Here is a 16,088-nt window from a genome sequence, read left to right on the forward strand (position 1 = left end):
TCTCTAGGGTCACTAAGACTCTGACTCTGTGAAAATTATGCATCACCGCAGAATGGAGAATGGAGACAGGTTCATGGCTTAGGATCGAACCCGCCTGCCGATTCCCACCTCCAAAGGGAAAATCCGGCCCATGATGCCGGAGTGGGAGGAGCTCCAAAGATCCAAAATCCCAGAGGCTCACATGGTCATCACAGGAAGAATCTGGCAAACCTTTTTATTTTAAATTTGTGGAAGTCTCTAGTTCTCCTGAGAGACAATTTGAGCAATGCACCTAGACAGTTGGGCTCATCAAGTTGTACGATTGCAATCTTAGACAATTTACTTCCTGTTTTCTCCTGTGATTGACATTTTGAGTGACCCTTGTCATGTGACCTTTGTCATGTGTTGGAACGTTGAAAGCCATGCAAGATGGTTTGGTCTGTGAAGGGTCTGGTCTGCAAAGAATTATCTTTAGGAAAAGAATTTGTTTGATGGAGGAAAGTGCAAAAGCTTTACCCAGGACGTAACAGATGTTTGAATTGTTGGAGGCACATTTTAGGCATCCTGCTGTGTTTGGCATGAGTTTATAAATGGAACTCAAGTGTGACAATGATTTGATTTTCTTTAGACAGCATCTTCACAAAACTGTAGAATTGCCTGACATTTCAGCAACTTTAATGACTCAATTTGTCATCTCCATGTTCACGGTCACCTGCTCAGTCAGCTCTGAATTCTCAGAATGATTTTGTAACAGCCCATTTGGAAAGCAAAAATGATGTTGTTTTGAGATGGAAATGTATGGCCTGAAACCTAAGGGAGTTGTTGGAAAGGGGCTGGAGTGAGTGATTTGAAAGAACGAACTTGCATTGATACAGTATCCTTCTCAATTAACCTCAGGATGTCACGCACAGATTTACAGGGACGGCATGAAGTACTTTGGAAGTGTAGTCCCTGCTGTAATGTATGGAAATGTGACAGCCAACTGGCACACAGCAAGGCTCCACAAACAACAATACGGTAATGAGTAGTTAATCAGTTTTATTGATATTGCTGGACCTGTATATAAGTATCGGCCAGGACAAAGGGAGAACAAGGCCATTCTGCATTGTTACACCAACTGAGAGGCCAGGCAGAGCCTTGGTTTAACATCTAATCCAGAAGCCAGCAGCTCTGAGAGTGCAGCACTCTCTCGTGCATTGGAGTAAAGGCCTAGATTAAATGTTCAAGTCCCTGAAGCGGGACTTGCACCAATAAACTTCTGAGACAAGAGTTCTACCAACTGAGGCAAGGCTGATGCATTTGGGTGTAGATATTCACAGTAATTTTATTGAGTCTCTTCAAGTACAACCGGCACTTGGACCTTAGGGACTCCTGTGCCATTAATCAGAGGGCATCCTGAGTCAATCTGCTCATTTCTACCCTTTTAATCTCTCCCAGCACAGTATTAGATTGACGATTGTTTGAGTACAGAAAATCCTTGTTGAAAGCTTTCTGAAAATCTAGTTAGACAGCAACTGCATTTCCATTCACTGTGCCATTGATTGTTCTAAAAAAAAACTCCAGTCATTTTGAGTATGACTCACCCTTTCTGTGATTCTGTGCTTTGGAAAGTTGTTTTTGCCCAATGAAGACTGGGGGCAGGATTTTGAGCACTCATCAGGGCTGAGAATAGAGGCAGGTGGTGACTAGAAACAGTCCTGTTGGCCAGCATCCCAGCTCTTCTGCTCCATGCCTCTGGGTAATCTTTGCGGGCAGCCAACACATTTTATTAAAAGCCTATTAAATCTCATCATCCCCCAGGTCCCTGCAGGCTGTGGGGGACAATTTAGACGCCTTGAGGAGGGCTCCTAGGTGGCAGGCTGGACAAGGGGGCAATGCTCCATGTAGGCACTCTGAAACAGTCTGTGCCCATATGCAGAAAGACCTGGACAACATTCAGGCTTGGGCTGATAAGTGGCCAGTAACACTTGCGCCACACAAGTGTCAGGCAATGACCACCTCCAACAAGAGAGAATCACACCATCACCCCTTGATATTCAATGGCATTACCATCGCTGAATCCCCCACTATCAACATCCTGGGGGTTACCATTGGCCAGAAACGGAATTGGACTAACCATATAAATATTGTGGCTACAGGAGCAGGTCAGAGGCTGGGAATTCTTGAAGTGGATTATAATCCTAGCCCCTTTTTGGGACTATTCCTGATTAGGCAAACAACTCAGATGATCACTCTCACTCAAGGTTGAGAAAGATAGGCTCCACTGGCACTTAAATGGGGTTGAAGAATTGATCCAACTCTCCCCAAAGGAAAGGAACCACCAGAGAATATTACCATCCTCCGTATAGCCTTTTCAACAAGTTTTAGCTATATTATAACAAGCCGGATATTACGAGGATGTGGGCATCTCTTCCCAACAATGTATCTCTCTACTAAAGCATATACATAGATGGGTTCTTGAGTTTCAATACAGAAGACTATATGAGACGATATATTTTCTAAATTACCTAAGAGCTTGTTAACGATTTGAACTTGCAATTCACTTTTGATGGAAATACAATCGCAACATTGACAGTTCTAGGAAAAGTAAGTATAATCTTGTTTCTAATAGAAAATCCAAATCTTATTAATGTTACAGAGAGATATTTAAGATATCCATCAATGTGTAAAGTAATATTTACCCCAAATCCCCGACTAGAAAGCTACCAAGTCTAACAAGGATACGTCTATCCCAGTTAGGGGGAAAATTATCACCAGTACACGACAGCAGCATACACTTACCTGAGAGATGCTGAAGTGAATCCAATGGATCTAAATATCCTGCTGTGTAGTTTTAATATTTAATAACCTAAAAGAACTAAACCAGCAGGATGCATTTTGAGCACTCGTGATGAATAACATCCTTTGTTTTTTGTTAACATCCCTTAATCCAACAGGATACTGAGTAGTACAAACCAATGGTGACTTCCTTGCAATATCCAGTTTCCAGAATTCAGTTAACAAGTTGTTTAGGATCATCCTTGAGGTTATTTGTTGTTTGATTGTAGTATCTTACAATTTACCAATGCCTTGCTGAGGTGCCATAGAGGCCAGTTCCCGTTTTTTCAGAACTGTCTTGTGTTAGAGGATACACCATATTCTATGCTACAGGATGTTGTTGTCCTTGAGCACACAATTATGGCTAGGCATGCTTATAAACTTTTTAAACCTTTTCCTTTTGGTCAAGCAGATGAACTCTGCTTTTAATTTTAACTCTGCTTTTAAATTTTAATCCCTACTTCATAGGAGAATCACTATTTTAATCTTATGGCTCCTTATTTAAAGATGGATTCTCTTATAATTTTGCATTTATAGCTGCATTCTTTCACACACCCCTCTTGCCCAGCATGAGTGAGAGCAGCAAGGGTAGGAGGCCTCAAGTGATTCAACAGAGTAACAATGCCTATGAAATAAGGTCTCAAGAGTACAATAAACAGTTTCAATACCGCGAGGTGTACAACAGTCTAAGCATGCACGAGAGCAATTCCCCTCGAAACTATCCATCTGAACTATCCAACTCCTCTAAACTATCAATTCATTACAAATCAAACAAATCTTTGAAAAATGATGAGTAGGATGAAATGTCATCAGTCAGAGGCAGTCAGGAGAATCAAGCTGAAGTCTCAATGTCTGAATCTTGACACACTGAGCCACATCTATGAAGGTTAATAATTGATATTTGAATGCAGTCAATGAGGTGGAGGATTTGGATGAGGTATGGTGGAGGATGGCAGATTTCTTTCCCTAAAGGACATTAGTGAACCAGATGGGTTTTTGCAACAATCAACAATGGTTTCATAGTCATCATCAGACTTTTAATTCCAGATTTTTATTGGACTTGAATTCATGGTGGGATTCAAACCTGGGTCCCCAGAGCCTCTGGATTACCAGTCCAGTGACAATACCACTACACCACCACTTCCCCCATGATGTATGAGAAGACACCAAAAGTACTTCCAAATGTTCCTGAGACAGTCTCAGTGATCCATCCAATTGTAGGTGTAGTAACAGAAGCTAACCCTGGCATTGCCTCTGTAATACCTCGAACTGAAGCCAATTTCGAGTCTGCCAAATATTAATTAACTCAACTTGCGACAGCAAGTGTTGTGCCTTTCTCACCACATCCTCAACTGAGCATTTGGTGAGGGTAAGAATCAGTTCCATGCCCTGTAACTGGCTAAGAACCACAGTAAACCTGCTAAGTTTAATAGGTGTATAAATAGTATGAGGGGCATAGGAATGTCTAGATCTAGAGGACTTTGTATATTGGAAAATGTGTCCACAACAAGTGACATCTTTAGAGGGTGTTATCATCCAGGTGCCTAGGTCCAGGCCACAGTCAGAACACCTGGAAACCATTATGACCACATAGGATTCATTCCCCAAAGAGAGATGTCTCCAGTAATGCAGTGTAAATAGTGTAGAGGGGACTGGGCAGTTTGTCTTAACTGAACCAATCCCACGTTGCTTCAGGTTCTCCCATTTATGACAGATAAGGAACCCCGGATCAGTACATTCCTCCACATGAAGAAAATCATATTCCATGTAGGCGGAATTGAAATTGGAATTATGCTCCAAGTATGGACGGGCCTTCCAGTCATAACTCCACGCATTATTAACAGAGTCAGAGTAACATTTTGAGTGTTGGAATCATATCTGTCAAGACTGAATTTTTCTTTTACAAAATGAAAGGACTTGGCATTATTTATACGCTTGGGATGCTGACCTGGGATTTATTTTTTAAAAAAGGCCTTAAATTCATCTTGGAACTGCCAACAAGCAGGCCCCTTTCAAGAAATCACCTGACCTTGGTACTTGAGGAAGATCTGGTTGTTTGTTTGAACTGCAATTGTTTTAATTGATGGGGAAAAAAACTGAAGATAAGCAGAAGCTGGTGACTTGCTGGAAATCACATGGCAGAGAGAAAGAAAACTAAAGTTGTGAACCTGCTGGTTTTGAAGGTAGCCTTGTTGGGGAACAAGCTGAGGAAGGAAAGCTACCCTAACTGGCTCTCTCTCTCTCTCTACCTTGCCTAAACCTGTGTGTGGCTATCAAGCTGTAGCCAGAGAACCCTCATCTGAGTGTAACTGGTCTGCATTTGGACCTGCAAAGCTGAGAACTTCCGGACGTCCACTGGGACCAGCGGCCTGTCTTCACACGAGGGAAGCAGGTCAATGGCATCGAGACCCTGAGGACTTTACCCTTTATTTTATAACGCCCATTGTCTAAAGCCCATCTCTGCAGAGCGACCCTCATACTTGTCTTCTGTTTATCTGTGTGTGTGTGTGTGTTTGTCTGTGTGTGTGCTGGGGGAATTCTTTAGGAAGAGATAGATAGATATACTTCCCAAGTACAATTGTGTGTTAACCTGTTCTTGCAACTTGTCAAAAAGAAGTTTGGTTTTGTAATAAACAATTATTCTGGGCACCAGGAGGGGGAAATAGACAATTGGCTATTTTGGTGAGAAATTAAACTTTTAAACCAATGGTACGGCCTGCGGACTAGTGGGGCTGGATCATACGAGCACTCCTCCCATCCCGGTCCTAACACGTGGAAAGAAATATTGTCAAATTGTAAGGAAATCAACCACCAGCAGAGAGTAAAATCATTGGTTGATTATAGTGCCAACGGCACTAGAGTGATGGAGTTGAATGAGGGGCATATTGCTGCGTAGGATCCAAGCACACCTGATTCATGGGGTGATTCACAATGATTGCACATCATGCCCTTGCAGGAATAAATCTGTTGGTGAAGATGTTGTAGCAGTGGGAAGATCAGCAGTCAGAATGCAGACTGTGGATGTTTTCCAATCCCGTCAGTGTGAGGATAGGTTTTCTGCTGACCCCAGTTAATAAAGTAGCGATGTCCCACCTGCTCAACGCAATGCTTTTCACCAGGGTCTCCAGCTGACATCTGGAGAGCTGGATTTTCTTTTTGAAGGCTGCTCATGGTTGCATCAATTCTTGCAACCAGTTCATCTTCCTTGAGCTGATTTAATTTCAAGATGCTGAGCTAAGATTCTGATGTCGAACACAACTTGCGGAGGCGGATATATAGAGCCATATGATAACATGTGGTTGTGGTTGAGGTATCGAAATGATGCCAAAAGGAAGTGGTACCAGTATATGCACCATTATTAATTGATAGAAAACGATGCTTCTTAGAAAGAAATCATAGAACCCACAGCAGAATTGTACTGCTGTCCTGGGAAGGAAGGTCTGGAAACAAATCTTCTGTCAGTTGATCCTGGATGTAAGCGCCATATTTAACCATCGTCCACAGGATAGTAATTAATGAAACAAGTAGAAGGATAATTAAGTAGATGAAGTAAAACAACAGCACGTCATTCATTCATTCGAGAGCGAGTCCCATCATCGAGAGACTTTGATGCTTTCATCCTCTTCCTTCGTTGTTGTGACTTGTTTGTCACCAGCTGTGTCGGTTATGGTTTTTTGTGGCACCAATTGCTAAGGCATTGCCAAGAGCTGCATTGAGGAGGAGAAGTCAGTGATGCTGTTGTCAGTAGCTCAATCATCTCCGCTTCTGGTTCTTGTCCCAGGCTGTGCCTCCGAAGACAGTGTGTGACTGCACCTTGCACTGTTGCTCCATTCTTGTATCCTTCTGGACACCTCTTCAGATTGTCAACGGAGACAGTTTTCAAAGTTTGCTCTTCATTTGGCTGATTACTGCATATGTTTACAGTTCTTTCATTAATAACTGAGCGTATTTGAACAGGTGACTTCCACTTAGGTCATGAGCCAGGTTTTCCTTCAAATCTCCTTGCTGAACCCACTCTCCTGCTAAGGGTTGCTATGCTTTGTTGGTTCGATGCTTTTGCCTAATTGTTCCCCTTATCCTCTGATCAATCTTATGAATCTCATCTGTTATTTTTTGCTTTAAATCTACCTGTTGCTGTCAGGCCAGGGAACCAGAAAGTGTAGAGGCAATGGAAGAACAATGGGTGAGTGGTGTATGCATCTCAACCCCATACATTAAATAATATGGCGTTCTAGGGAACCCTGACCCTGATGCTGATGAGAGCACATTATTCAGCGATAGTTGCATTTCTGTTATGATGGTCATCCACCTCGTCAACGATGCCCACATCCCACGAATGAACAAACAAAAAAGGCCCAGCGACTCTTCCAGCCCACCTGGGTGGGTGCAGGAACAGCCACAGAGCCACCTTGTAGAGGGTGGTTCTTTGTTCTCACCCCACGTTCTGCCTATCTGAAGCACCCAAATGGATCTACCTGCACGTTTCCATTACCCCATGCTGTAGCTTCTTCCACTGTAGTTTCCAGGCAGGTAGATATGGAGCAGATAACTCCAATTGAAGACTGAGCACCAACCCAGACGTGATGGACTGAATGGCCTCTAATTGCAATGATTCTAATTAGGCCTCATCACTTTTTTAGTTCAAGTTCAGATGCATCAAGTCTGAGAATGTCCCACATCTGTGTAACTCCTGCTTTCTCTCCCTTAGCTTAAAACGCTTTCGGAAGTTCAGAGAACATAACATAAATGAAAAGAGTTGAAATCAATAGTTTCGCAGGCACCCGTACACATGTATGCACACGCACATACAGCCACATATGTGCACAGCATTTCTATTTAAAAATAAACTTTTTCAAAGGGATGGGCATTTTATTTGGAATGTGCATTGATTATAAATTTGCACATTTATGAGGCATATTTGTATAATTAACCCTTCCGCCTTACTAGCTTCTGGCTTAACTGGTTTTATCTCTTTATTTCTCTATCGCATGAGGGTTGTTTCCCATGCTGCCATTGGTTGATTAGTTTGAACCAATAGCCCATTGGGAAACATCCCCCACCCTCCCCTCCATTCCCCAGCCACTCCCTTCTTGGTTCTTAGGCACTCAAAGATGTCAAGCCAGTTCAACCTGAACTGAGCAGGCAGTTTAGCAGAATGGGAGGAAGTGAAACAACAGCGGTTATCCAGAGGACTGGAACAAAAGCAGCAAAGCAATCAAAAGATAAGATTAAAAACTGATAAAAGGTATAAGAGAACAACCTACAAGTAATATAAAAGTCAATAACAATAATAACAAAAGTTTTTGTAAAATAATATTATGAGTAAGGGAGATGTGGATCTATTAAGGGCAGATGGAGATGATCCTGTAATAGATATAAAGGAATGGTAGAATGATGATGCATGTACTTTGCATCTAGTAGAGAAAGAGGATATAATGGCAGTGAAAGAACGAAAACTGAAAATAAGTTAAGAGGAGGAACTTATTGGAATCAATACAAACAAAAAATGGTAATGGAGAAAATAATGGGTCAGGGTAAAGGTCCACAACCTTCCACCTAAAGTATTAAAAGAAATAGATGAAATTGTAGATGTGTTTGTCATAATCTCTCAAAGCTCTTTGGGCTTGGGATTTGAGGCACTAGATTGGAAATTCCTTAATGTCGCTTCATTATTTAAGTTGGGTGGGAGGCAGATAATTATAGGCTAGTCAATTTAAGATTAGTAGGGAGGTTAGGGAGAGAGTAACTGAGCACTTGAACAAATAGAAGCTTTATCAGAGAGAGCCAGTGTGGCTTTGTTCAGCTTAAGTCATGTCTGACTCATCTAGTTGATACTTCTTGAGGAAGTAACTAATAGGTAACAAGGGAGTGTCTATGGACTAGTTGAACTTCCAGAAGGCAGTGATGTTCTACAGAGAAGGTTAATAGCTAAAATGAGACTGCTTGGAATTGGAAGTAACATTTTAGCTGGCGTTGGAAATTGATTTGGAGGTTGGAGACAGTGGTTCTTTTTTATTCTTTCATGGGGTGTTGGAATCACTGGCAAGGCCAGCATTTGTTACCCACCCCTAACTGCCCTTTAACTGAGTGGCTTGCTAGGCCATTCCAGAGGACAGTTAAGAGTCAACCACATTGCTGTGGGTCTGGAGTCACATATAGACCAACCAGGTAAGGATGGCAGGTTTCCTTCTCTAAAGGGCATTAGTGAACCAGATGGGTTTTTACAACAATCAGTGATAGTTGTCATTGGCACCATCACTGAAATGAGATATATTCCAGATTATATTAATTGAATTTAATTTTCACCAGCTGCCATGGCGGGATTTGAACCCATGTCTCCAGAGCATTAGCCTGGCTCTTGGGATTACTAGTCCAGTGACATTACCCCTAAACTATCATCTTCTCATGTTGTGGATTAAGGATATGTACTCTGACTGGTGTAATGTGACAAGTGATGAACCCCAGGAATCTGTTCTGACATTTCAACTTTTCACCATATTTATTAATGACTTGGATGAAGGAATGGAGAGAAGAATCTAATTAAGTGAAGGAAACACTGGAGGTGCTGCATGGCCCTCACCTGTTCCTGATGTGGCTAGGGTGGTAGTCTCCCCAGTTGTTAAAGAAAGAAAAACTTGCATTTATATAGAACCTTTCACAATGTCAGGGCATCCCAACGTACTTTATAGCTAATGAAGTAGATTTTTAAGGTTAGTCACTATTGTACTGAAGGAAATGCAACAGACAACTTGTGCACAGCAAGCTCCCATAAACAGTAATGTGTAATTACATAGAATATGCAGCACAGACACAGGCCATTTGCCACAGGTGATGGGTCAGTGGTTATGCTTCACATGAATCTCCTTGCAACAACATCACCTAATCCTATTGGTGTACCTCTTCCCCTTACTATATATTTAGGCATTAATGGTATTCTCTTCAACGACTGCCTGTGGTAACAAGATCCACATTCTAACTACTCTCCAGTCTCATGATGTTGTTGAGCTTTGAGGAATGGCCAGAACGCCTCTGATCTTCCAGAAGACTTCAGGACAACCCTGGAGAATTGGCAACCCTGCTTCAGTGGTGGGGAAGCGTCTAGAGAAAATTATTCGGGAAGGAATCAGTAGTCACATGGAAAAATTTGGGTTGATTAGGAAGAGCTGGCATGGATTTCTAAAGGGGAAATTGTGTTTAATTAACTTGCTATAGTTTTTTGAAGAGGTAACTTTTATGTTTTAGGTTATCAGGTCCGCTGTGTCCAGAGAATGCAAGCTGCACCCTTGATATTAACACAATAGTTGGTGCTTGAAACAACATAGGCAGAGAAAGACCGATTAATGGAACAAACCCCCTTCTCAGAGGTCAACTGTCCACCAGGCTCTCCGGTGGAAGTGGGCAAGTCTGTATCTTCGACCCTCTCGGGTCCAACAGGCCCCACCAGTACTTCCAAATCGTGTGACATTTCTTCCATGTGTGATGCAGACTCAAATGCAAATGATGATGGCATTCCTTCTTGTGGGACTGTCTCTCTTCTCCAGAGATGATCCACATGTCACCCAGTTATTCAGCTGTTTATCGATACATTATAGGAGGGAGGTCACGGCACTCCCTTCGCCTAATAGTCAAGTGGGCCCGTCTCCAAAGTTCTTCGCGACAACTGTGTCTCTCACCGTGAAATTTCTTTCATGATTTTGGCCAACATGTCTGGCCTTCTGGGCCTCTTGGCTCCTCTCCATCCTCCCCTGTAAATTTGGCCTGATATGGGTTAGATGGGTGTGGAGGCATCTCTTCATTAGTAATTCAGCGGGGGCAATACCGGTGGTCATGTGTGGCGTCGTCCAGTATGTGAACAGGAACCGTGACCATCTGATGCTGATGGAATCCCCGTCCAGCTTTTTCATCCCGGACTTAAAAGTTTGGGCTGCCCGCTCGGCCCAGCCATTAGAGGCGGGCGGGGTGGTAAGGCGAGGTTTTGATATGAGTTATTCCGTTGAGGGTTGTAAACCTGTGGAACTCTCCGCTGGTAAATGCAGTCCTGTTGTCTGACATGAGCACCTCTGGTAACCTGCGCACTGCAAAACTCTGTCGCAAATGGTCCATGGTGGCAGCAGACGTGGGTGACCAGACTCGTAGACATCCATCCACTTGGAGTGGGAGTCTATTAGTAAAAGGAACATTGTGCCCAAGAAGGGCCCCATGTAGTCGACGTGGAGGCGCCCCCTTGGCCGCCATGGCCATTCCCAGGGTGCAATGGAGCTAAGTGGGATAGCTTTTGTAGTTGCTGGTATTGAAGACAACTTCTGACTAGGGTGTTGATGCCTGTGTCCATCCCTGGCCACCACAAGTCGCTGCGCGTGAACATCTTCATCCTACTAATGCCAGGGTGAGCACTATGTAATTTGGCCAGTAATGGCCTTCACCCTTTCAGGGGCACGATAACCCTGGCTCCCCAGGGCAATATGCTGCCCTGGCAGGTGAGCTCGTATCTGTGATTGAAATAAAGCCTCATGTCAACAGACTTTGGCTCTCCTGACCATCCATTCAAGACTCGTTCCTGGATATGAGATAAAAGTGGATCTCGCCTTGTCCACTGACGGATTTGTTTGGCCTGGACAGGGGAGGAATCCAAAATGTTTAGTACTAAGACAAGTTCCTGGGGAATTGGAACCTTCACGTTGTTATCTGGCAGGGGAGGCAGCTCAGTGCGTCCGCATGTGTGATCTGACTTTCCGATTGGTGAATAAAAGTGTATTCGTGAACAGCCAGTATCAGTGCCCATCTCTGGATGTGAGCAGATGCGATGGGGGGGTATCGCCTTATCCCCTCCAAACAATCCCAGCAGAGGCTTGTGTTCGGATGTAATGTGAAAATGGCGACCGTGGAGGTATTGATGGAATTTCTGAACACCAAACACAACAGACAAGCCGTCCTTCTCAATGTGAGAATATTGTCGCTCTGCAGCACTGAGCGTGTGCGATGTGTAACCAATGGGTCGTTCGGAGCCACCCGCCATCCGATGTGAAAGTACAGCCCCTACTCCATAAGGGGATGTGTCACAAGTTAAAGTCAATTATTTCTTTGGGTCAAAGTGGACCAGTAGGACCGATGGTCTTAACAATTGCTTTACCTTCAGAAACACATCCTGGTGCAGAGCTTACCGAATCCATTCATGGTTTTTCTTAAGCAATGTGTATAATGGAGCCAGTACGGTTGATAGATTTGGGGGAAATTACCCATCGTGGTTTATCATGCCTAAGGTGGCCTTTAGTTCTGTAACGTTCATCAGTGTAGGTGCCTCACAAATAGCCTTGACCTTTTCTTCCATGGGATGCAGGCCCTGCCCATCGACCTTATGGCCCAAGTAAACGACCTCCTTGGCTTGGAAAATACATTTCCCTCGTTTCAAACATACCCCCTGCTTGTGAGAAGTGTTTCAGCACCTCCTCCAAATTAGCTAAGTGTTCTTTCTCAATTAGTCTAGTGACTAAGACATCATCCAGATAAACAACAACATGGGGCAGTCCCTGAAGCTTATGGTACGCTGGAAAATAGCACTCACCGATGAGACCCCAAAGGGTAGTCGAGTATATTGATACAATCCTCGATGTGTATTGATGTTCACAAATTCCCTAGAGCCTTCTTCCAACCCTACCCGCTGGTCAGCGTGACTCATGTCAAGTTGTGAATATGTGATGACCCCTGCCAATTTCGAATATAATTCGTCAATCTTTGGTATCAGGTGTCTATTAAGTTTGACCGCTCTGTTTACAGTTAACTTATAATCACCGCATAAGCGAACACTCTGGTCTGGCTTCAGTACGGACACTATGGGTGCCGCCCACTCGGAAAATTGCACCAGTTGTAAGATACCCAACTTTCCCAGTCTGTTTATCTCGGTCTTGACCTTGTCCTGTAGAGCATAAGGCACTGATAAATTTGGGGGTTGCGTTAGGGTCTGTGTGGATTTTGGCTTGTAGCCCACGAATCCTTCCTAGCTCGTCACTGAAAATGGAAGTGTACTTTTGTAACAATTCCTATAAGTTTCTTGTTCTGATTTGAAAAATCTCGGCCCATCGCAATTTAATCTTTTTGAGCCAATTGTGACCAATTAACCTGGGGCCTGCCCCAGCTCCTACTATAAGGGGTAAATTTGCCGACTGATCCCAATACTGCACCAGGACTTGACATATCCTTTTCACACTTATTTCTTTGCCCGTATATGTTTTTAGTGTCCGATTGTTCCAAACTTAAAGGATGAACTCCTTCATTCGAGTGTCTGAATGTATGTTCTCCTATGACAGACATTTTTGCCCCAGTATTGACCTCCATCTTGATGGGTTGTTCATTGACTCTGATGACCACCTGGATTGGCTCAGTTCTATCCACTTTCAGGTTGTATAATGAATCGATGTCAGATTCTGCTTCCTCTGAGACAGATTTCGCGATTTCTCCCTTTGTTTTTGAAATGCTGTCTCAGCCGATCTGGACAGTTCCGTATTATGTGACCATTGCGGTAGCAGAGAAAGTATGCGATATTTCTGAACTGTTGATCGACTGCAGGCTGACTGGATGCGTTTCCCTCATTAATGTTGTGGGTTTTCACTGTAGTTCTGTTGTTCTTCAGTGTTCTCTGTACATAGTGGGCGTTTCCCGCCTTCCTGTGGAGTCCAACGTTTTCGCACATTTTGTTCCTGGCTCTTCCTGCCCTACAGGATGGACGGCGCCATGTTGTGCATCTTTTATTGCCTCCGAGTCTCTAACAGCGCTCTGCATGGCTGTTGCCAATTCTAATGCCGTACTGACGTCTAGATTAGTTTCAGATAGCAATCGCTTTTGAGTAGCATCGTCCACGACTCCGCATATCAATCTGTCTCTCAACATGTCATTAATTGAAGTTCCAAACTCACAATATTCTGTTGATTCTCTTAAAGCAGCTACATAGCCAGCGATTGTCTCTCCTGGAAGCCTGTTCCTCGAATTCAGTTTAAAACGCTGCATAGTGTCCGAGGGCTTTGGCTTCAGGTGGTTTTTTACAAAGTTTACTAACTCTTCGAAAGTCTTTGTACTGGGGGGTGTTTGGTGACGTGAGGCTGCGGATCAGTCTGTATGTTTTGCTCCCACATGTGGACAAAAGAATCGCCCTCTTCTCCTCCTCCCCCCGTGATGTCATTAGCAGTAAAGAAGAACGCTAGACGTTCGACATAATGAAACCAGTCATCGGAAACGGAGTCGAATGGTTCAAGATGCCCAAACCACAGCATACTCGATGACTAAGGAGGCTGCGCTTTCAGACAGCTTCAAGGTAGTGGTGAGGTAATGAAGCTGGCTTACCACGGCTTCCTTGGTTACCGTCAATTGACCAGGTTTATCCTCGTCATCAGTTTTTTGTTTTTAATTATCAGATTAATTTTGTCTGGCGAATGCAAGCTGCACCCTTGATATTAACACATTAGTTGGTGCTTGAAACAATATTTGCAGAGAGACCGATTAACTGAACAAACACTGGTGGTTTATTGGAACTAAGAACAGGACACCTACACCATGTGTACTTCTTCAATCCCACCTCCAGATCCAGGCTCCCTGTTATACAAGAAGCCTGCGCTGTGTAAAGATTGGTCAGTGCAGTCACATGGTCAACTAGCTACATTCTCTTAAAGGTACATAGCACTCCACTTTACCACAGTAACAGAGAGGGTTGATGAGTGTAATGCTGTTGATGTGGTGTACATGGACTTTCAAAAGGCATTCAATACATTGCCACATAAACGACTTGTAAGAAAAGTTATAGCTCATGGAATAAAAGGGACAATAACAATGTGGATACAAAATTGGCTGAGTATTAGGAAACAGAGGGTAATGGTCAACAGATATTTTTTGGGCTGGAGGAAATTTTTCAATGGAGTTCCCCAGGGGTGGTCTTGGGACCCTTGGTTTTCCTGACATATATTAATGATCTAGATCTTGGTGTGCAGGGGACAATTTTTTTTTAAGTTCATTCACGGGATGTGGGTGTCGCTGGCTGGGCCAGCATTTATTGCCCATCCCTAATTGCCCTTGAGAAGGTGGTGGTGAGCTGCCTTCTTGAACCGCTGCAGTCCACTGTAGGTACACCCACAGTGCTGTTAGGGAGGGAGTTCCAGGTTTTTGACCCAGCGACAGTGACGGAACAGCGATATATTTCCAAGTCAGGATGGTGAGTTACTTGGAGGGGTACCTGCAGGTGGTGGTGCTCCCATGTATCTGCTGCCCTTGTCCTCCTAGGTGGTAGTGTTCATGGGTTTGGAAGGTGCTGTCGAAGGAGCTTTGGTGAATTCCTGCAGTTTGTGGATGATACAAAACTTGGAAGCATTGTAAACTGTGAGGAGGACAGTATGGAACTTTAAAAGGACATAGACAAGTTGGTGGAGTGGGCAGATAGATTGCAGGTGAAGTTCAATGCGGAGAAGTGTGAGGTGATTCATTTTGGTAGGAATAACATGGACAGACAATATAAAACAAGGGGTACAACTCTAAAGGGTGCGCAGGGGTAGAGAGCCCTGGGTGTATATGTGCATAGATCATTGAAGGTGGCAGGACAGATGGAGAGAGCAGTTAATAAAGCATATAGTATCCTGGGCTTTATTAATCGAATAATAGAGTACAAGAGCAAGGAGGTTTTGCTGAGCTTATATAAGACACTAGTCAGACCTCAGCTGGAGTATTGTGTACAGTTCTGGGTGCCACAATGTGATCGCATTGGAGAGAGTGCGGAAGACGTTTACAAGAATGATTCCAGGGATGAGAAACCTGAGTTATGAAGATAGATTGGAGAGGTTGGGATTGTTCTCTTTGGTGAGGAGAAGGCTAAGAGGAGATTTGATAGAGATGTTCAAAATCATAAAGGGGCTGGACAGAGTAGACAGGGAGAAACTGTTCCCGCTCGTCAATGGATTGAGAATGAGAGGGCACAGGTTTAAAATGATTTGCAGAAGAAGCAAATGTGATGTGAGAAAAAATTTTTTCACACAGAGAGTGGCTCGGGTCTGGAATGTACTGCCTGGAAGTGTGGTGGAGGCATTAAAGAGAGCATTAGATGATTATTGGAATAGAAACAATGTGCAGGGGTACAGGGAAAAAGCAGGAGAATGGCACAAAGTCATGGTGCTCATTTGGAGAGCCGGTGCAGACACAATGGGCCGAATGGCCTCCTTCTGCGTTGTAACAATTCTGTGATTGAGTGATTTTTGGTCCGTAGGAGAAGGGAAGAAGGGTCTGCGCTGAAAAGCTCTGCTTCTGAATTACCGACTGAC

Source organism: Cetorhinus maximus, chromosome 27 (assembly GCF_964194155.1).
Source record: "Cetorhinus maximus chromosome 27, sCetMax3.hap1.1, whole genome shotgun sequence".
Classification (NCBI taxonomy): domain Eukaryota; kingdom Metazoa; phylum Chordata; class Chondrichthyes; order Lamniformes; family Cetorhinidae; genus Cetorhinus; species Cetorhinus maximus.